This window comes from Phyllobates terribilis, unplaced genomic scaffold, assembly GCF_046119375.1.
Source record: "Phyllobates terribilis strain yellow unplaced genomic scaffold, ASM4611937v1 Scaffold_5__5_contigs__length_657084704, whole genome shotgun sequence".
Lineage (NCBI taxonomy): Eukaryota > Metazoa > Chordata > Amphibia > Anura > Dendrobatidae > Phyllobates > Phyllobates terribilis.
Window position 1 is genome coordinate 408,502,441 of NW_027362765.1, and position 24,210 is coordinate 408,526,650.

The window sequence follows — 24,210 nt, forward strand, 5'->3', positions numbered from 1 at the left end:
GACACTCGGCATGGTGGGAGGAAGGAGCATCAGGGTGAGGAGGAGTATATGGTCGAGACTCACGGCTACTAAAACTTGACTGTGTGGAAGACAGACCGGAGGTGGTGGTGCCCAGGTAACTAGAAGTATTATCTGCTATCCAGTTAATAACCTGTTCACACTGATCAGTTCGCAATACTGGTGTTGTAGTGTGCTTCCTTAGTAATTCGGTCAAGAAGTGGGAGCGAGAAGATGTGGCTGTTGATTGTGGCACATTTTCACCTTGGCCACGGCCCCGTCCTCTACACGCACCATCACCAGAACGTCCAGTTCCACGTCCCTTGCCACGCGCCTTGCCCATTGTAAATGAAGTAAAATAGCTTGCACTCGCAATATCAATGGAAAAAGGGTAATAAAAAGGAGATTAGAACCGTGGAAGAGGAAAACCACAGTTCTATTTCTCTGGCCTACACCAGAATCTTTTAAACAGATATATTTGTGTCTGAACACTGAGCGAGACACAAAATTTTTTTTTTTGATGTAAAAAAGGCAAAAAGGTGGATAATACAGAGATTTGAACCGTGGAACTGCAAAACCACAGTTTTAGTTATGTGGCCTACACCAGAATCTTTTACACAGATATATTTGTGTCTGAACAGTCAGGGAGACACTATTACTGTTTTTTTTTACGAAAAAAAAGCCAAAAGCTGGATAATACAGAAATTTGAACCGTGGAACTGCAAAACCACAGTTAAAGTTATGTGTCATACACCAGAATCTTTTAAATAGATATATTTGAGTCTGAACAGTCAGGGAGACACTATTACTGTTTTTTTTACGGAAAAAAGGCCAAAAGCTGGATAATACTGAGATTTGAACCGTGGAACTGCAAAACCACAGTTCTAGTTATCTGGCCTACACCAGAATCTTTTAAACAGATATAGTTGTGTCTGAACAGTCAGCAAGACACTATTACTGTTTTTCTTGTACAGAAAAAAGGCCAAAAGCTGGATATTACTGAGATTTGAACCGTGGAACTATAAAATCAAAGTTCTAGTTATCTGGCCTACACCAGAATCTTTTAAACAGATATATTTGTGTCTGAACAGTCAGCGAGACACTATTACTGTTTTTTTTTACGGAAAAAAGGCCAAAAGCTGGATAATACAGAGATTTAAACCGTGGAACTGCAAAACCACAGTTCTAGCTATCTGGCCTACACCAGAATCTTTTAAACAGATATTTTTGTGTCTGAACAGTCAGCGAGACACTATTACTGTTTTTTTTTAACGGAAAAAAGGCCAAAAGCTGGATAATACAGAGATTTGAACAGTGGAACTGCAAAACCACAGTTCTAGTTATCTGGCCTACACCAGAATTTTTTAAACAGATATATTTGTGTTTGAACAGTCAGCGAGACAATATTACTGTTTTTTTTACGGAAAAAAGGCCAAAAGCTGGATAATACAGAGATTTGAACCGTGGAACTGCAAAACCACAGTTCTAGTTATCTGACCTACACCAGAATCTTTTAAACAGATGCATCTGTGTCTGAACAGTCAGGGAGACACTATTACTATTTTTCTTTTATGGAAAAAAGTCCAAAAGCTGGATAATACAGAGATTTGAACCGTGGAACTGCAAAACCACAGTTCTAGTTATCTGACCTACACTAGAATCTTTTAAACAGATATATTTGTGTCTGAACAGTCAGGGAGACACTATTACTATTTTTTTTTATGGAAAAAAGTCCAAAAGCTGGATAATACAGAGATTTGAACCGTGGAACTGCAAAACCACAGTTATAGTTATGTGGCCTACACCAGAATCTTTTAAACAGCTATATTGGTGTCTAAATAGTCACAGACACACTCAATTTTTTTTTTTGGGGGGGGGGGAATACCAAAAGGTTAATAAGATGCGTATTTGTACAGTCTGACTGAGGGAAAAAAAATAAACACAGGATTTAGATGAAAAAAAAGGATTTTTTTCTGGCCCCTGAGACTGGGGGATAAGTCTAGCAATTTGACCAGCAGGAGCACACAGGACTGTAATGCACTGTTTGTTGGTATAACCACTGCATCTGCTATACAGCCTGCCTGCCTGCCTGATATCTGGGATGGATATTAGTCCTGAGAAGGACTGTTTGTTTGATTTGGCAGGCTTTAGAGACCCTACACTACCAATTTCGCACTATATATCTCTCCCTAACTCAGCAGCACTGACCCTACACTGTCTGATCCCGGGCGACTGTGTCCAAGATTGCGGCGCCCGGTCTTAAATACTCGAGATGACGATGTGCGGCCAGCCAATCACTGTAATGCCCACAAACAACATGGCTGCGGCATTATAGTGACTGGCTGGCAATCCCTGCATGTTCATTGGTTCTGTAAAGAGCGCCAAACGTGCAAGGCGGAGACCCGAGCTCCCGCCCGAGTAACCCGGAAATGCTCGGTGCTCGCCGAACATCCCGAGTAGTGAGATGCTTGGGCGAATACCAAGCAGTGTCGAGCATGCTCGCTCAACACTAATGGAGACCCAATCATGATTCTCCACATTTCAAAAAATAAATGGCAGACACTAGCAATGTCTAATCAATTTCACTATAGTAGAAATAATGTAAATAAAACCCACACCTCTTCCAGTACAGCCAACCCAGGAGATCGAGACCTAACCAGGAGTGTTCACATTGCCCTAAATGGAGGCCTAACACCACCGAAGTGGCATCATTGTCATCAGACTACAAGTAGTTTAACACAGACCCAAACCTGTCCCATTATAGCCAACCCAATGGATGGAGACACAATCAGAATTCTCCACATTTCCCAAAATTAGGGCCTAAAACCTGCAGCAGCAGCAGCATCAAGAGCAGGCACAGAAGCCATATCACAGATTGCAATTTCAAGAGATCAATGCAGCACACTCAAAACGACAACATCGCCTACTCTGTACAGTCAGCAATTGGGGTGCAAAAGTCCTTGTAGATCCATGACTTGTTCATCTTGATGAAAGTTAGGTGGTCTACACTTTCAGGGGACAGCCGGGTGTGCTTATCCGTCAAGACACTACCAGCAGTGCTGAAGACACATTCAGAGAGAACGCTGGCTGAAGGGCATGATAAAACCTCCAAGGAGTGAGAGGTAGTGTTGAGCCACCCCCGTAGTGTTCGAGTTCGGTTCGGTTCGTCGAACACCCGTGTGTTCGCCGAACTGTTCGTCGAACTGTTCGTCGAACACCTTCGAACACCGTTAAAACCAATGGCAGGCAAACAAAAACACATAGAAACACATAGAAAACACCTTCAAAGGTGTCCAAAAGCTGACAAACTGCTCAGAAGACACAACTAACACATGGAAAAGTGACAAGTACATATAGTCATGCGAAAAGAAAAGAGGTGGAGGAGTAAAAGGAGGGGGAGACACAGATATAGGCATGTCATGCCCTTCTAAAATCCAAAAAGTGAGAAGCCGAGACGGCCAGTCCGCTCCTGCCCGTGCCACCTCCGTGTCGCCGGGTTTGTGCCAGAGCCCCGGTGAACCCTGACGGCCAGCCCCCCTCTCCCAATACTGGTGCCTGTCCGCTGGTGGGTCGAGAGAGCCCCCCTGTGGTGGAGGCAGCTCTAAGCTTTTTAATTTAAATTGTCCCTCTAATTTGAATGAATACACTTTAAATCCATTTACAAGGATCTATTGGAGGGCAAGTCTCATGCCAGCAGCCGCGTAATTCCAGCTCCAGTAGCGTCCACTAAAGCTGCTGCAGTTAAAAAGCTTTTATAAGGATCGAGCTCGGCTGTCCACCGCAAGGCATCCTAGTGCCAGTCCCAGCCCCTATGCCTTGGGGTGCCTCCTGATGCTCTTCACTAAGTATCCCGTGGTCCCGAAGCATTTCCTTTGAAAAAATTAAGTGTCCAAACTACAGGTGGTGTAGCTTGCTTAACAGCCGGGATAATCCGCTGACTAGCAGACACTGCTACTAGGCACAAAGTATTTCCTGGGCTAGATGCAGTTAAAAATTTGTAAGTAGATACTCTCGTTGGATGCTGAGAAAGCATTCCATAGAGTCTCCTGGCACGCCATATATGATTCTCTTAAAAAGCTTGGGGTAGGGGTCTAGGGGACCCTTTTATAGCCAAAATCACGGCCCTGTATCACAATACGTCACCTAGGCTGAAGATAAATGGAACTGTAGCACTGAGGGCTCGGTTGCTACAGACGTATTGCACCTCACCCAGAGGTGTGATATCTCACTCTCAGATAAGGATGGAGTGTGGATCAGGACCCGACACCTGCATGCATTACACCACATTGCCGTGGGGCAGGGCGACCAATATGCCCCTGAGATGGGCACGACAGTCCCTGTCCCTGGCTGGAGTGGGGGGAGGGAACACTGAGGAAGGGGAACCCTGCAGTGCAGGAGCAGGGAGGAAGCAGTTACTGGGTGCATTGAGAAGGGAGTATAAAAGGTGGGCACCATCTTAGTTCAGTGCAGAGAAGTCTGAGCAGAAGTGGCAGGGAGCAGGGGCTCTGCATGAGCTCTGCTCCGGAGGCGGGCCTAGTAACAGAGGCCCAGGCCTGCAAGAGGGAGAAGGAAGGAAGAGGAGCGGAGAAGGCTCCAGGAACGAGGAATGAAGGGATCCCAGGGGTGCGGACGGGCGAGTCGCCACCGCACGCCCGAATCCACCTGCGTGGAGGGGTCAGGCCAAAGGGGGAGACCGGTCCCCGAACTAGTGGAGGCAGGAAACGACCCTCAGCTAGAAACCGGAGGCTCTGACATTTTATGTGGCGCAGCCCCTTGCTCCACCCGCTAGGAAGGCACCACATAGGGTCAGGGAAACTGGCGCCAAGTTTACCAAGAGGAGGCCCGAGGCAGCCGGACAGAAGTGTTGGTAAGAAAGGCCAGACAAAGGACACACAAAGGGGGTCCTGTGAAGCGCTCCAAAGTTATCTGGGAGTTGTCTGAGCCCCTCACCTGGTGAGCACAGTACGACGTGGGCAGCCGTTACCTGCAGACGTGGTCTGGATAATAAGAACTGTGAGTAAAGGCCCTGAACTGCATCACTGACTCCGTGTCGTTACTGCTGCTGCCCTGCACCATCACCCCCATCCTCCGCATACACTGCCCTGAGGCTATACTCCTCCCGTGGGGAGTTATGCTACGCTCTGCTGCACCCACAACACCAGCCTTAGCGGTCTGCCCTGTAGCGGCGGTTCACTCTGACCGCAATCCACGGGTGGCGTAGTCGGACATTTAAACATCAAAACCACATAAATAGTTCCGCCACTGGTTTGACCGCCCTGAGCCACGGAACCGGATCGCCGCCACGAAGACTACAACCACCAGCATCCACCAAAAAGGGTCCGGCTCCGGGTGTCCCAAGGCCCAGGGGGTGCGTCAGAACATTTTCATCACCTTTCACAATCACCAATGGGACAAGGCAGGGATGTCCTCTGTCCCCTCTCTTATACATCCTAGTGACGGAGCACCTGCTCTCATCAATTCGCCATAACCCCAATATTAGGTGGATTGAGGTGGGAGGCACCGAGTACAAGTGCTCTCTATTTGCTGATGATGTCCTAGTATATATCACTCAATCACATATATCCATCCCTGCTGTTATGGCTGAAATAGATCACTTTGTTACATGGTAAAATTTTAAAATCAATGCAGCGAAGTCTGAGGCCCTCGATGTCTCCCTCCCTAAATCCATATAGGATTCCATCCAGTCCAACTTTCCCTTTGCCTGGCCCTCACAGGGTATCAAATACTTAGGAATTCCTATTCATAGAGACCTCTCCCATCTATGTTATCTTAATTTTGGGCCCTTTATTGAACAATTCCATACAGACCACGGTTGGCAAGTTAGAACTGTAAGATTCACTACGTGAACCACTGGTGTTTTGTGGAAAAGCACATGTACACCGCGTTCCAAATTATTATGCAAAAAGTGTTTAGGAGTGATAAGGGAAGAATTTGTTTGTTTGTCAGTTAAACTCATTGATGGTGATGTGTGTCAGGGCTCTTTATATCACTGTAAGCAATTGCAGACACCTGTGCTAATTAGTTTGGCAGGTGTGTCCAATGAAAGGCAAGACTACTTAAGAAGGCTCTCTCACATTATTAAGCAGCCTACATTTTCTGCCAAAATGGGAAAGAAAAAGGATGTGTCGGCTGCTGAGAAGCAACAAATTGTGGAGTGTTTAGGTCAAGGCATGACTACAATCAACATTGTGCGATGATCAGGATGAAGTGTCTTGGCAATCAAGAAGTATGTAGCTGATTCACAGTACACACGTGTGCGTGCTGATAAGGGCAAATTGAGGACTCTTTCCTACAGGCAATTACGTCAGGTTGAAAGAGCAGCGGCAAAAAAGCCTTGTCATAGCAGCAGACAAGTTTTTGAAGCTGCTTGTGCCTCCAACGTCCCCCGAACAACAAGATGCAGGGTCCTTCAGAGGTTTGCAGCTGTGCATACGCCATCCTGTCGACCTCCTCTATCCACTTCACACAAGCAGAAACGGCTCCAGTGGGCCAAACATTACATGAAGACTGATTTCAAAACTGTTTTGTTCACGGATGAGTGCCGTGCAGCGCTCGATGGTCCAGATGAATGGAGTGGAGGATGGCTGGTTGATGGACACCCCACGCAAACACGGCTACAGCGCCAACAAGGAGGAGGTGGAGTAATGTTTTGGGCTGGAATCATGGGGAGAGAGATTGTCGGCCCCTTTAGGATCCCTGAAGGCGCTAAAGATGAACTCCATAATGTATGTGGATTTTCTCAAACAGCACTTCCTGCCATGGTTCAAGAAGAAGAACCGTGTATTTCACAGCAAGATCATTTTTCTGCATGATAATGCACCATCTCATGCTGCACATAAAACATCTGCATCTCTGGCTGATATGGGCATAAAAGGGGACAAACTTATGGTGTGACCCCCATGCTCCCCTGACCTCTACCCCATTCAGAACCTTTGGAGCATCATTAAAAGGAGTGTCTATGATGGCGGGAGGCAGTTCACATCTAAGCAACAGCTCTGGGAGGGTATTCTGTCCTCATGCAAAACAATTGAAGCAGAAACCATCCAAAACCTGACAAATTCAATGGACGAGAGAGTTCAGAAGCTCCTTTCGAACAAGGGGTCCTATGTGAAAATGTAACATCACCTAGAATAAAGTTTTGAGTTGAAAACTGTTTGATTTCAGTTTCTAACAACCTGCTAATGCTTATAATTTCAAAAATGACCATTTTTTGGTCTTTATTAAAATGAAAAGGTTGATCGAAAAGTTTGGGGGATCTAAGAGTGTGGCAACCCAGTAGTCATGATTACTTCGAATTCTGACAATATGAGGGTCATGCTGCAGGTAGTGCAGCAAGAAGGCACTTATGTGTCTTGCGCATCTCGGAGCCCCAAAATTATTTTCCGGGCTAGATGCAGCAAAAAATTATTTTTAATTTTAAATCTGGTGAAGCTTATTATAGATGGCCTAATAGGATCAGTGCTGCACACTGCTACAAAGCCCAAATTATTTTCCAGTCAAGATACAGATAAACATGATTAGTAATTTGAAAGCTTAAAACGGTTGGTAGGGTGATTTTAACCAATCATCAAGCTTTTACTCTCCCCAGGATGACACAGGGGTAGAAAAGTCGTTTCGGATCCATGATTTGTTCATCTTTATGAACGTGAGTCTGTCTACATTATCAGTGGAGAGCCGCGTGCGCTTATCTGTCAGCACACCACCAGCAGCGCTGAACACACGTTCAGACAGAACGCTGGCTGCGGGGCATGACAAGATCTCCAAGGCGTAAGTGGCTAGCTCCGGCCATTTATCCAGATTGGAAGCCCAAAAAGAGCAAGGGTCCAGTGACACAGTCGTGGCTTCAATGTTTACTTGGAGATACTCCTGTACCATCGTCTCTAGGCGTTGACTATGTGTCAGACTTCTTGTCTCCTGTGGCCTTGCAAAGGATGGGCTAAAAAAGTGGTGAAATGATTCCGCAAAATTGATGTTACCAGCAGATACTGTGGTTCTGTTACGGTTTGAGTGCTGAACACTTGACGGTCCCACGGTTGGCAAGTTGGAACTGTGAGATTCACTACGTGCACCACTGGTATTTTGTGGAAAAGCACATGTAAGATTCTGCAACAGTCTCTGCTGATACTCCTGCATGCGTGCATCCCTTTCTATGGCAGGAATAATTTCTGCAAATTTACTTTTGCACCGGGGATCTAACAGTGTGGCAACCCAGTAGTCAGGATTATTTCTAATTCTCACAATTCGAGGGTCATGTTGCAGGTAGTGCAGCAAGAAGGCAATCATGTGTGTTGCGCATCCAGGAGCACCAAGTCCCTGTTGTGTTGGTGGCGAGGTAACAATCATGCTTCCTTCCTCTGTCCTCTCCCCCCAACCTCGCACAACAGAAATGTGATCAAGGTCTCCCTCATCTGATGAGTCTTCCATCAGTTCGTCCTCCACTTCTTCCTGGGCTCCTGCACCTTCCTCACTAGTTTGGCTGCTACCATGCGCCCTGGTAAAATCATCTCCCCCACCCTCACATGCCTGCCGCCCTGGTGCTGCCGACCGTCTGGACCTTGCTGATGTTAGCCCTTCCGCATACAACTCCTCCTCCTCTACTTCCTCCACCTCCTCTTGTGCCACCACCTGACTCCGAATTCTGTTTAACATGTGCTCCAGCATGTAAATCACCGGAATAGTCATGCTGATAATGGCATCGTCAGCACTAAACATCTTCGTCGCCATTTCAAAACTGTGCAGAAGGGTGCATAGGTCCCTGATCTGAGACCACTCCTCCAGCGTGATTTGCCCCACCTCTGAATCTCGTTGGCCCAGGCTATACGTCAGAACGTATTGCACCAGGGCTTGTCGGTGCTGCCACAGTCGCTGCAACATGTGCAGAGTTGAATTCCACCGGGTAGGCACATCGCATTTTAGCCGGTGAAGTGGCAGGCCCAACGACTTCTGTAGAGATGTAAGTCGCTGAGCTGCGGGATGCGAACGGCGGAAGTGAGCACACAGCGACCGTGCCCTCTGCAGAAGGCCATCTAGTCTGGGATAGTGGGCTAAAAATTGCTGGACAACCAGGTTCAACACGTGAGCCATACAAGGCACGTGTGTGACATTGCCCCGGCGAAGGGCCGCACCCAGGTTTGCAGCATTGTCGCACACGGCCTTCCCTGGTTTCAGGTCCAGTGGAGACAACCATTCATGAAATTGGTTTTCCAGAGCTGACCACAACTCCTCAGCTGTGTGACTCACATTTCCCAGACATTTCAATGTAAAAACCGCCTGATGACGTTGAGCCCTACTGCCAGCATAGTAAGGAGGTGTGCAGGATCCCTTCTGCGCAGTTAGAAAGCTTGTGGCATGACCAGACAGGCTTTGGGTGCAGGTGGAAGACCGAGAGGAGGTTGAGGAGGCAGAAGCAGTGGAGGAAAAATGACATAAAGAGGATTGACGCACAACTCGTGGGGACGGCAAGACTTGGACAGCAGCCCCTTGTCCTGCTGTCACCATAGTTACCCAGTGCCCAGTCAGCGACATGTAACGCCCCTGTCCATGCCTACTCGTCCAAGTGTCTGTGGTGAAATGCACCCTGTCACACACAGAGTTTCTCAAAGAAGCGGTGATGTTGTGTGCGACATGCTGGTGGAGCGCAGGCACACCTTTCTTTGAGAAGTAGTGCCGACTGGGCATCTGGTACTGGGGCACTGCGACGGACATAAGGTCTCGAAAATCCTCTGTGTCCACCAGGCGGAAAGGCAGCATTTCTGTAGCCAAGAGCTTGCAGATGGTGAAATCCAACCTCTTAGCTTTCTCATGGCTAGGAGGAAATGGTCTTTTACTTGTCCACATCTGAGGGACCGAGGGCTGGCTATTGTGCTTAGACGGGGTTGATAAGGGTGTCCCCGGCAAACTGCCGGTCTGTGAGGAAGATGCAGGCGGACATGTTAGGTTGCCTTGATCCAAAGGTGGTGCTATCGATGTCGGACAGCGCTCAAGACCAGCTGGTGTTACCACCTCCAAAGAAAATGATGACCTGCCAATCACGCTGGCTGTTGCGGGTAAAGAGGTGGCAGGTCTGCGCCCCAAAACAGGTGTGACTGCTGTCCCCCCAGTCACAGAGGATGAAGAGGCCGTGGATGCACAAGATATGGCAGACGGTGGTTGGCCCGGCCGGCTAGACCGCATTGTAGCACACTGAGCTTCCCACTGCAACTTATGCTTCATGTCCATGTGCCGGTTCATGCATGAAGTACTCAAACTATGTATTTTTTGGCCTCTACTTAGCTTTTGCTGACAAATGTTACAGATAACGCGAGTTGGGTCATCTTTATCGATCTGAAAAAATGCCCAGGCTATGCAAGGCTTAGCACCCATGCGACCTGAAGAGCCACCACGACTTGTGGTGAGAGGCAGAGTTGTGTTTGAGGATGCAGTTGTTGACGTGCTTCCAGTACTACGTCTCTGTCCAGGAAGGCGCAACCTGACCTCGTCGTCACTAGCATCTTCCTCCACCTCCTCTGCTGACCTCATCTCTTGGCTGACTGTGGGTTGACAGTAAGTGGGATCTCCGACCTCATCATCATCACCCTGTGCGTTATCACACCCGTCGTCCTCAGAGCCAACCTGTTCCTGCCCTGACAAAAAACTAAAGTTGTCGCTCCAATCAGGTATTTGAGTCTTATCATCGTCTTCCTCATTGTCTCCACCAACAGGAGTTACAGTTTGGGAATGAGGGTCTACATTATGGTCAGAACCTTCTGCGTCTGGTCCTGGATCCGACTCATAAAGATTCTGGGCATCAGTGCAGATCATTTCCTCGTCTGGATTCACAGAAGTGCTGGAGTCGACCTCTGATTCCCAGGCTATAGTATGAGTAAACAGCTCTGCAGACTCAACCATCTGTTCTACCTCATACTCAGACGGGCAGCTGGAGATTTGGGAGCTGTGAGGAAGCAAGTGCGATTTGGGTGACACCTTTGAGGACTGGAGTATTTGTGATGTTGAAGTTGATGTGGAGGAGAGCCCACTTAAAGGAGCACTTGATATCCGTTGAAGCACCTGCTGTTTTTGTGCCTCATCTGGAATTTGTAGCGATTGTCGTGGCCGTAAGAAAGGGATCTTATCACATTGTCCGCTAAAAGAAGTAGACATTTTAGTTTGGCTGGAAGATGGTCTTTCTTCTGCACCTACCCCACGGACACAACCTTTTTTCCCCTTCCCAACACGCCTATTCCCCTTTCCACCAGCAGCAGGCCTTTTTCCACTCATTTTGGTGGTTAACTAATTCACAACTCTGGAGTTGTTTGCACAAAAAAACAATGGATGGTAACCGAGCAGAGCTGAGTGGCCAAACTGTGGTATTAGGCCAAAACTATTGGCTGGGTTAGATGCAGAAAAAAATTATTTTTAATTTGCAACCTGATGGAGGTCAGTATAGATGGACTAATAGACCAAGTCCCACACACCGCTAGAAGCCCAAATATTTTTTCAGAGCTAGATGCAGAAAAAAATTATATTCAATTTGCAACCTGCTGGAGGTCAGTATAGAAGGACTAATAGAACAAGTCCCACACACTGCTAGAAGCCCAAATATTTTTTCAGAGCTAAATGAAGAAAAAAAATATTTTTAATTTGCAACCTGATGGAGGTCAGTATAGATAGACTAATAGACCAAGTCCCACACACTGCTAGAAGCCCAAATATTTTTTCAGAGCTAGATGCAGAAAAAAATTATTTTTAATTTGCAACCTGATGGAGGTCAGTATAGATGGACTAATAGACCAAGTCCCACACACCGCTAGAAGCCCAAATATTTTTTCAGAGCTAGATGCAGAAAAAAATTATATTCAATTTGCAACCTGCTGGACGTCAGTATAGAAGGACTAATAGAACAAGTCCCACACACTGCTAGAAGCCCAAATATTTTTTCAGAGCTAAATGAAGAAAAAAATTATTTTTAATTTGCAACCTGATGGAGGTCAGTATAGATGGACTAATAGACCAAGTCCCACACACTGCTAGAAGCCCAAATATTTTTTCAGAGCTAGATGCAGAAAAAAATTATTTTTAATTTGCAACCTGATGGAGGTCAGTATAGATGGACTAATAGACCAAGTCCCACACACTGCTAGAAGCCCAAATATTTTTTCAGAGCTAGATGCAGAAAAAAATTATTTTTAATTTGCAACCTGATGGAGGTCAGTATAGATGGACTAATAGACCAAGTCCCACACACCGCTAGAAGCCCAAATATTTTTTCAGAGCTAGATGCAGAAAAAAATTATTTTTAATTTCCAACCTGATGGAGGTCAGTATAGATGGACTAATAGACCAAGTCCCACACACTGCTAGAAGCCCAAATATTTTTTCAGAGCTAGATGCAGAAAAAAATTATTTTTAATTTGCAACCTGATGGAGGTCAGTATAGATGGACTAATAGAACAAGTCCCACACGCTGCTAGAAGCCCAAATATTTTTTCAGAGATAAATGAAGAAAAAAATTATTTTTAATTTGCAACCTGATGGAGGTCAGTATAGATGGACGAATAGACCAAGTCCCACACACTGCTAGAAGCCCAAATATTTTTTCAGAGCTAGATGCAGAAAAAAATTATTTTTAATTTGCAACCTGATGGAGGTCAGTATAGATGGACTAATAGACCAAGTCCCACACACCGCTAGAAGCCCAAATATTTTTTCAGAGCTAGATGCAGAAAAAAATTATATTCAGTTTGCAACCTGATGGAGGTCAGTATAGATGGACTAATAGAATGATGCTATGCCCAAAAGATTTTACTTCACTAGGTGCAGTAAAAAAATTGGTATTCTATACACAGGTGGTATATCTTGCAACACAGATAGGCTACTCCACTGACTAACACACTCTGCAATAGGCCAAAAAGGATTAGCTTTGCTAGATTCAGCCAAATGCTGTGAAAAAAACTTGCACAGCACTGGCACAGACCTGCCTGGCAAAAACTGATAGGAACTGATGTAACCTAGTCCTGAAAAGGACTCCAATTACAATTAGTCTTTACTCCCACAATCTATCTATTTAAGAGCACAGACCTGCCTGATAAAAGTCGTAGGAAATGCTGTAACCTAGTCCTTAAAAGGACTGCAATCACAACTATTCCCTACTCCCAAGCTATCTGTATATTTGTGCGAAAATTGGCTTGAAATTAACAAGGTATAGCGCACACAGCAACAGCGGTGCCGTCTAACACGCAGCTGCAGCAGTGAGAAAATGGTGGCGACGGGGAAAATGGCTTGGTCTTATAGGGCAAGGACATGTGACATACACTGCCAATCACACATGCCCTTGCTTGTGTGAAAAAAAGCACTTCGCTCCGTGTGTGCGCTGCTGATAGGCTGACAGATTGCACCTCCCCACTGTAAATGCGGGAAAGAGAAAAAAAAATGGAGCTCTTCATTGTTCCTGCAGAGATCCATCCCCTGCCCCTCCCCCCGCCCCGCTGTACACTCAAACTGCGTATTAACATTAATTTTCATCATTACTGAGAAAAAATCCAGTTATGATTTTGGTGCACGAACAGTTATGGAACATAACCTCGAACAGCCGAATTTTTCTCAAATTGTTCGTGTTCGCCGACCGGCTCGAACACCGCCCAAAACAGCTCGAATTTGAGATTGGCGAGCAGTTCGAGTAGAACAACGCTCATCTCTAGTGAGAGGTGAGATCAGGCCATTCATCCATTTTTGAAGGCCAAAATGTAAAAGGGTCAAAATCCTCCCTGATGGTATTCATATTAAGCTCTAGTCACTCCTCCACCATACTCTCCAATCGTTCACCACATGTCAGACTTGTACTCTGTTGTGCTGGTGCACAAACTGGTGCAAAAAATGTATGAAAGAACTCCCAGAAATTGCTTCTGCCACTTACTCTGCTGCTGCTGCTAATGTTTTGGCGTTGATGAACTGACGTGCCTGAGGTTGAAGACTACAGCTGCGATGCACACTGTGTGCCTCTGTTAGGCCAGTACGCAGGAGAAGGGCTTTCTCGCGGCGTCCCGCAAGGCCCTTTCCTGCTGTTCAGTAATTGTCAGCATTTAGGTTTCGTTCTAAGGATTCTAAGTGTGGTTTCTGCGTTTCTGCTCACGTGCCGCTAAGCCACTCCCCCTTGTGGTCATGTGTCGCTAAGCCATGCCCCCTTTGCGGCCATGTGTCGCTAAGCCATGCCCCCTGCTGTCTGGTACAGTGTGGTTGGTTGTCCTGGGGGGCTGGGGCTGTCTCTAGTGTATTTAAGGGCTCCGTGATCTCCGCCCCAGTGCCTAGTCTATCTCTTTCTAACCTGGGGTGAGGTCTCTGGCAGTAAATGCAGTATGTGAGAGTCGTTGTCTAGGGTTCCTGCTGAAAGCTCCCTAGTCATCCTAGCTAGAGATGAGCGTTGTTCTACTCGAACTGTTCGCCAATCTCAAATTCGAGCTGTTTTGGGCGGTGTTCGAGCCGTTCGGCGAACACGAACAATTTGAGAAAAATTCGGCTGTTCGAGGTTATGTTCGATAACTGTTCGTGCACCAAAATCATAACTGGATTTTTTCTCAGTAATGATGAAAATTAATGTTAATACGCAGTTTGAGTGTACAGCGGGGTGGGGGGAGGGGCAGGGGATGGATCTCTGCAGGAACAATGAAGATCTCCATTTTTTTTTCTCTTTCCCGCATTTACAGTGGGGAGGTGCAATCTGTCAGCCTATCAGCAGCGCACACACGGAGCGAAGTGCTTTTTTTCACACAAGCAAGGGCATGTGTCATTGGCAGTGTATGTCACATGTCCTTGCCCTATAAGACCAAGCCATTTTCCCCGTCGCCACCATTTTCTCACTGCTGCAGCTGCGTGTTAGACGGCACCGCTGTTGCTGTGTGCGCTATACCTTGTTAATTTCAAGCCAATTTTCGCACAAATATACAGATAGCTTGGGAGTAGGGAATAGTTGTGATTGCAGTCCTTTTAAGGACTAGGTTACAGCATTTCCTACGACTTTTATCAGGGAGGTCTGTGCTCTTAAATAGATCGGTTGTGGGAGTAAAGACTAATTGTAATTGCAGTAGGTTACATGAGTTCCTATCAGTTTTTGCCAGGCAGGCCTGTGCCAGTGCTGTGCAAGTTTTTTTCACAGCATTTGGCTGAATCTAGCAAAGCTAATCCTTTTTGGCCTATTGCAGAGTGTGTTAGTCAGTGGAGTAGCCTATCTGTGTTGCAAGATATACCACCTGTGTATAGAATACCAATTTTTTTACTGCACCTAGTGAAGTAAAATCTTTTGGGCATAGCATCATTCTATTAGTCCATCTATACTGACCTCCATCAGGTTGCAAATTAAAACTAATTTTTATCTGCATCTACAGTACCTCTGAAAAAATATTTGGGCTTCTAGCAGTGTGTGGGACTTGTTCTATTAGTCCATCTATACTGACCTCCATCAGGTTGCAAACTGAATATATTTTTTTCTGCATCTACCTCTGAAAAAATATTGGGCTTCTAGCTGTGTGTGGGTCTTGTTCTATTAATCCATCTATACTGACCTCCATCAGGTTGCAAACTGAATATATTTTTTTCTGCATCTACCTCTGAAAAAATATTTGGCCTTCTAGTAGTGTGTCGGACTTTCTCTATTAGTCCATCTATACTGACCTCCATCAGGTTGCAAATTAAAACTAATTTTTATCTGCATCTACAGTACCTCTGAAAAAATATTTGGGCTTCTAGCAGTGTGTGGGACTTGTTCTATTAGTCCATCTATACTGACCTCCATCAGGTTGCAAACTGAATATATTTTTTTCTGCATCTACCTCTGAAAAAATATTGGGCTTCTAGCTGTGTGTGGGTCTTGTTCTATTAATCCATCTATACTGACCTCCATCAGGTTGCAAACTGAATATATTTTTTTCTGCATCTACCTCTGAAAAAATATTTGGCCTTCTAGTAGTGTGTCGGACTTTCTCTATTAGTCCATCTATACTGACCTCCATCAGGTTGCAAATTAAAACTAATTTTTATCTGCATCTACAGTACCTCTGAAAAAATATTTGGGCTTCTAGCAGTGTATGGGACTTGTTCTATTAGTCCATCTATACTGACCTCCATGAGGTTGCAAATTAAAACTAATTTTTATCTGCATCTACAGTACCTCTGAAAAAATATTGGGCTTCTAGCAGTGTATGGGACTTGTTCTATTAGTCCATCTATACTGACCTCCATCAGGTTGCAAACTGAATATATTTTTTTCTGCATCTACCTCTGAAAAAATATTGGGCTTCTAGCTGTGTGTGGGTCTTGTTCTATTAATCCATCTATACTGACCTCCATCAGGTTGCAAACTGAATATAATTTTTTTCTGCATCTAGCTCTGAAAAAATATTTGGCCTTCTAGTAGTGTGTCGGACTTTCTCTATTAGTCCATCTATACTGACCTCCATCAGGTTGCAAATTAAAACTAATTTTTATCTGCATCTACAGTACCTCTGAAAAAATATTTGGGCTTCTAGCTGTGTGTGGGACTTGTTGTATTAGTCCATCTATACTGACCTCCATCAGGTTGCAAACTGAATATATTTTTTTCTGCATCTACCTCTGAAAAAATATTTGGCCTTCTAGTAGTGTGTCGGACTTTCTCTATTAGTCCATCTATACTGACCTCCATCAGGTTGCAAATTAAAAATAATTTTTATCTGCATCTACAGTACCTCTGAAAAAATATTTGGGCTTCTAGCTGTGTGCGGGACTTGTTGTATTAGTCCATCTATACTGACCTCCATCAGGTTGCAAACTGAATATATTTTTTTCTGCATCTACCTCTGAAAAAATATTTGGCCTTCTAGTAGTGTGTCGGACTTTCTCTATTAGTCCATCTATACTGACCTCCATCAGGTTGCAAATTAAAACTAATTTTTATCTGCATCTACAGTACCTCTGAAAAAATATTTGGGCTTCTAGCAGTGTGTGGGACTTGTTCTATTAGTCCATCTATACTGACCTCCATCAGGTTGCAAACTGAATATATTTTTTTCTGCATCTACCTCTGAAAAAATATTGGGCTTCTAGCTGTGTGTGGGTCTTGTTCTATTAATCCATCTATACTGACCTCCATCAGGTTGCAAACTGAATATATTTTTTTCTGCATCTACCTCTGAAAAAATATTTGGCCTTCTAGTAGTGTGTCGGACTTTCTCTATTAGTCCATCTATACTGACCTCCATCAGGTTGCAAATTCAAAATAATTTTTTTCTGCATCTAACCCAGCCAATAGTTTTGGCCTAATACCACAGTTTGGCCACTCAGCTCTGCTCGGTTACCATCCATTGTTTTTTTGTGCAAACAACTCCAGAGTTGTGAATTAGTTAACCACCAAAATGAGTGGAAAAAGGCCTGCTGCTGGTGGAAAGGGGAATAGGCGTGTTGGGAAGGGGAAAAAAGGTTGTGTCCGTGGGGTAGGTGTTAAAGCAACAGTAACATCTGCAGAAGAAAGACCATCTTCCAGCCAAACTAAAATGTCTACTTCTTTTAGCGGACAATGTGATAAGATCCCTTTCTTACGGCCACGCCAATCGCTACAAATTCCAGATGAGGCACAAAAACAGCAGGTGCTTCAACGGATATCAAGTGCTCCTTTAAGTGGGCTCTCCTCCACATCAACTTCAACATCACAAATACTCCAGTCCTCAAAGGTGTCACCCAAATCGCACTTGCTTCCTCACAGCTCCCAAATCTCCAGCTGCCCGTCTGAGTATGAGGTAGAACAGATGGTTGAGTCTGCAGAGCTGTTTACTCATACTATAGCCTGGGAATCAGAGGTCGACTCCAGCGCTTCTGTGAATCCAGACGAGGAAATGATCTGCACTGATGCCCAGAATCTTTATGAGTCGGATCCAGGACCAGACGCAGAAGGTTCTGACCATAATGTAGACCCTCATTCCCAAACTGTAACTCCTGTTGGTGGAGACAATGAGGAAGACGATGATAAGACTCAAATACCTGATTGGAGCGACAACTTTAGTTTTTTGTCAGGGCAGGAACAGGTTGGCTCTGAGGACGACGGGTGTGATAACGCACAGGGTGATGATGATGAGGTCGGAGATCCCACTTACTGTCAACCCACAGTCAGCCAAGAGATGAGGTCAGCAGAGGAGGTGGAGGAAGATGCTAGTGACGACGAGGTCAGGTTGCGCCTTCCTGGACAGAGACGTAGTACTGGAAGCACGTCAACAACTGCATCCTCAAACACAACTCTGCCTCTCACCACAAGTCGTGGTGGCTCTTCAGGTCGCATGGGTGCTAAGCCTTGCATAGCCTGGGCATTTTTTCAGATCGATAAAGATGACCCAACTCGTGTTATCTGTAACATTTGTCAGCAAAAGCTAAGTAGAGGCCAAAAAATACATAGTTTGAGTACTTCATGCATGAACCGGCACATGGACATGAAGCATAAGTTGCAGTGGGAAGCTCAGTGTGCTACAATGCGGCCTAGCCGGCCGGGCCAACCACCGTCTGCCATATCTTGTGCATCCGCGGCCTCTTCATCCTCTGTGACTGGGGGGACAGCAGTCACACCTGTTTTGGGGCGCAGACCTGCCACCTCTTTACCCGCAACAGCCAGCGTGATTGGCAGGTCATCATTTTCTTTGGAGGTGGTAACACCAGCTGGTGTTGAGCGCTGTCCGACATCGATAGCACCACCTTTGGATGAAGGCAACCTAACATGTCCGCCTGCATCTTCCTCACAGACCGGCAGTTTGCCGGGGACACCCTTATCAACCCCGTCTAAGCACAATAGCCAGCCCTCGGTCCCTCAGATGTGGACAAGTAAAAGACCATTTCCTCCTAGCCATGAGAAAGCTAAGAGGTTGAATTTCACCATCTGCAAGCTCTTGGCTACAGAAATGCTGCCTTTCCGCCTGGTGGACACAGAGGATTTTCGAGACCTTATGTCCGTCGCAGTGCCCCAGTACCAGATGCCCAGTCGGCACTACTTCTCAAAGAAAGGTGTGCCTGCGCTCCACCAGCATGTCGCACACAACATCACCGCTTCTTTGAGAAACTCTGTGTGTGACAGGGTGCATTTCACCACAGACACTTGGACGAGTAGGCATGGACAGGGGCGTTACATGTCGCTGACTGGGCACTGGGTAACTATGGTGACAGCAGGACAAGGGGCTGCTGTCCAAGTCTTGCCGTCCCCACGAGTTGTGCGTCAATCCTCTTTATGTCAAAGTTCCTCCACTGCTTCTGCCTCCTCAACCTCCTCTCGGTCTTCCACCTGCACCCAAAGCCTGTCTGGTCATGCCACAAGCTTTCTAACTGCGCAGAAGGGATCCTGCACACCTCCTTACTATGCTGGCAGTAGGGCTCAACGTCATCAGGCGGTTTTTACATTGAAATGTCTGGGAAATGTGAGTCACACAGCTGAGGAGTTGTGGTCAGCTCTGGAGAACCAATTTCATGAATGGTTGTCTCCACTGGACCTGAAACCAGGGAAAGCCGTGTGCGACAATGCTGCAAACCTGGGTGCGGCCCTTCGCCGGGGCAATGTCACACACGTGCCTTGTATGGCTCACGTGTTGAACCTGGTTGTCCAGCAATTTTTAGCCCACTATCCCAGACTAGATGGCCTTCTGCAGAGGGCACGGTCGCTGTGTGCTCACTTCCGCCGTTCGCATCCCGCAGCTCAGCGACTTACATCTCTACAGAAGTCGTTGGGCCTGCCACTTCACCGGCTAAAATGCGATGTGCCTACCCGGTGGAATTCAACTCTGCACATGTTGCAGCGACTGTGGCAGCACCGACAAGCCCTGGTGCAATACGTTCTGACGTATAGCCTGGGCCAACGAGATTCAGAGGTGGGGCAAATCACGCTGGAGGAGTGGTCTCAGATCAGGGACCTATGCACCCTTCTGCACAGTTTTGAAATGGCGACGAAGATGTTTAGTGCTGACGATGCCATTATCAGCATGACTATTCCGGTGATTTACATGCTGGAGCACATGTTAAACAGAATTCGGAGTCAGGTGGTGGCACAAGAGGAGGTGGAGGAAGTAGAGGAGGAGGAGTTGTATGCGGAAGGGCTAACATCTGCAAGGTCCAGAAGGTCGGCAGCACCAAGGCGGCAGGCATGTGAGGGTGGGGGAGATGGTTTTACCAGGGCGCATGGTAGCAGCCAAACTAGTGAGGAAGGTGCAGGAGCCCAGGAAGAAGTGGAGGACGAACTGATGGAAGACTCATCAGATGAGGGAGACCTTGATCACATTTCTGTTGTGCGAGGTTGGGGGGAGAGGACAGAGGAAGGAAGCATGATTGTTACCTCGCCACCAACACAACAGGGACTTGGTGCTCCTGGATGCGCAACACACATGAGTGCCTTCTTGCTGCACTACCTGCAACATGACCCTCGAATTGTGAGAATTAGAAATAATCCTGACTACTGGGTTGCCACACTGTTAGATCCCCGGTACAAAAGTAAATTTGCAGAAATTATTCCTGCCATAGAAAGGGATGCACGCATGCAGGAGTATCAGCAGAGACTGTTGCAGAATCTTACATGTGCTTTTCCACAAAATACCAGTGGTGCACGTAGTGAATCTCACAGTTCCAACTTGCCAACCGTGGGACCGTCAAGTGTTCAGCACTCAAACCGTAACAGAACCACAGTATCTGCTGGTAACATCAATTTTGCGGAATCATTTCACCACTTTTTTAGCCCATCCTTTGCAAGGCCACAGGAGACAAGAAGTCTGACACATAGTCAACGCCTAGAGACGATGGTACAGGAGTATCTCCAAGTAAACATTGAAGCCACGACTGTGTCACTGGACCCTTGCTCTTTTTGGGCTTCCAATCTGGATAAATGGCCGGAGCTAGCCACTTACGCCTTGGAGATCTTGTCATGCCCCGCAGCCAGCGTTCTGTCTGAACGTGTGTTCAGCGCTGCTGGTGGTGTGCTGACAGATAAGCGCACGCGGCTCTCCACTGATAATGTAGACAGACTCACGTTCATAAAGATGAACAAATCATGGATCCGAAACGACTTTTCTACCCCTGTGTCATCCTGGGGAGAGTAAAAGCTTGATGATTGGTTAAAATCACCCTACCAAACGTTTTAAGCTTTCAAATTACTAATCATGTTTATCTGTATCTTGACTGGAAAATAATTTGGGCTTTGTAGCAGTGTGCAGCACTGATCCTATTAGGCCATCTATAATAAGCTCCACCAGATTTAAAATTAAAAATAATTTTTAGCTGCATCTAGCCCGGAAAATAATTTTGGGGCTCCGAGATGCGCAAGACACATAAGTGCCTTCTTGCTGCACTACCTGCAGCATGACCCTCATATTGTCAGAATTCGAAGTAATCATGACTACTGGGTTGCCACACTCTTAGATCCCCCAAACTTTTCGATCAACCTTTTCATTTTAATAAAGACCAAAAAAATGGTCATTTTTGAAATTATAAGCATTAGCAGGTTGTTAGAAACTGAAATCAAACAGTTTTCAACTCAAAACTTTATTCTAGGTGATGTTACATTTTCACATAGGACCCCTTGTTCGAAAGGAGCTTCTGAACTCTCTCGTCCATTGAATTTGTCAGGTTTTGGATGGTTTCTGCTTCAATTGTTTTGCATGAGGACAGAATACCCTCCCAGAGCTGTTGCTTAGATGTGAACTGCCTCCCGCCATCATAGACACTCCTTTTAATGATGCTCCAAAGGTTCTGAATGGCGTAGAGGTCAGGGGAGCATGGGGGTCACACCATAAGTTTGTCCCCTTTTATGCCCATATCAGCCAGAGATGCAGATGTTTTATGTGCAGCATGAGATGGTGCATTATCATGCAGAAAAATGATCTTGCTGTGAAATACACGGTTCTTCTTCTTGAACCATGGCAGGAAGTGCTGTTTGAGAAAATCCACATACATTATGGAGTTCATCTTTAGCGCCTTCAGGGATCCTAAAGGGGCCGACAATCTCTCTCCCCATGATTCCAGCCCAAAACATTACTCCACCTCCTCCTTGTTGGCGCTGTAGCCGCGTTTGCGTGGGGTGTCCATCAACCAGCCATCCTCCACTCCATCCATCTGGACCATCGAGCGCTGCACGGCACTCATCCGTGAACAAAACAGTTTTGAAATCAGTCTTCATGTAATGTTTGGCCCACTGGAGCCGTTTCTGCTTGTGTGAAGTGGATAGAGGAGGTCGACAGGATGGCGTATGCACAGCTGCAAACCTCTGAAGGACCCTGCATCTTGTTGTTCGGGGGACGTTGGAGGCACAAGCAGCTTCAAAAACTTGTCTGCTGCTATGACAAGGCTTTTTTGCCGCTGCTCTTTCAACCTGACGTAATTGCCTGTAGGAAAGAGTCCTCAATTTGCCCTTATCAGCACGCACACGTGTGTACTGTGAATCAGCTACATACTTCTTGATTGCCAAGACACTTCATCCTGATCATCGCACAATGTTGATTGTAGTCATGCCTTGACCTAAACACTCCACAATTTGTTGCTTCTCAGCAGCCGACACATCCTTTTTCTTTCCCATTTTGGCAGAAAATGTAGGCTGCTTAATAATGTGAGAGAGCCTTCTTAAGTAGTCTTGCCTTTCATTGGACACACCTGCCAAACTAATTAGCACAGGTGTCTGCAATTGCTTACAGTGATATAAAGAGCCCTGACACACATCACCATCAATGAGTTTAACTGACAAACAAACAAATTCTTCCCTTATCACTCCTAAACACTTTTTGCATAATAATTTGGAACGCGGTGTACATGTGCTTTTCCACAAAACACCAGCGGTTCACGTAGTGAATCTTACAGTTCTAACTTGCCAACCGTGGTCTGTATGGAATTGTTCAATAAAGGGCCCAAAATTAAGATAACATAGATGGGAGAGGTCTCTATGAATAGGAATTCCTAAGTATTTGATACCCTGTGAGGGCCAGGCAAAGGGAAAGTTGGACTGGATGGAATCCTATATGGATTTGGGGAGGGAGACATCGAGGGCCTCAGACTTCGCTGCATTGATTTTAAAATTTTACCATGTAACAAAGTGATCTATTTCAGCCATAACAGCATGGATGGATATATGTGATTGAGTGATATATACTAAGACATCATCAGCAAATAGAGAGCACTTGTACTCGGTGCCTCCCACCTCAATCCACCTAATATTGGGGTTATGGCGAATTGATGAGAGCAGGTGCTCCGTCACTAGGATGTATAAGAGAGGGGACAGAGGACATCCCTGCCTTGTCCCATTGGTGATTGTGAAAGGTGATGAAAATGTTCTGACGCACCCCCTGGGCCTTGGGACACCCGGAGCCGGACCCTTTTTGGTGGATGCTGGTGGTTGTAGTCTTCGTGGCGGCGACCCGGTTCCATGGCTCAGGGCGGTCAAACCAGTGGCGGAACTATTTATGTGGTTTTGATGTTTAAATGTCCGACTACGCCACCCGTGGATTGCGGTCAGAGTGAACCGCCGCTACAGAGCAGACCGCTGAGGCTGGTGTTGTGGGTGCAGCAGAGCGTAGCATAACTCCCCACGGGAGGAGTATAGCCTCAGGGCAGTGTATGCGGAGGATGGGGGTGATGGTGCAGGGCAGCAGCAGTAACGACACGGAGTCAGTGATGCAGTCCAGGGCCTTTACTCACAGTTCTTATTATCCAGACCACGTCTGCAGGTAACGGCTGCCCACGTCGTACTGTGCTCACCAGGTGAGGGGCTCAGACAACTCCCAGATAACTTTGGAGCACTTCACAGGACCCCCTTTGTGTGTCCTTTGTCTGGCCTTTCTTACCAACACTTCTGTCCGGCTGCCTCGGGCCTCCTCTTGGTAAACTTGGCGCCAGTTTCCCTGACCCTATGTGGTGCCTTCCTAGCGGGTGTAGCGAGGGGCTGCGCCACATAAAATGTCAGAGCCTCCGGTTTCTAGCTGAGGGTCGTTTCCTGCCTCCACTAGTTTCGGGGACCGGTCTCCCCCTTTGGCCTGACCCCTCCACGCAGGTGGATTCGGGCGTGCGGTGGCAACTCGCCCGTCCGCACCCCTGGGATCCCTTCATTCCTCGTTCCTGGAGCCTTCTCCACTCCTCTTCCTTCCTTCTCCCTCTTCCAGGCCTGGGCCTCTGTTACTAGGCCCGCCTCCGGAGCAGAGCTCATGCAGAGCCCCTGCTCCCTGCCACTTCTGCTCAGACTTCTCT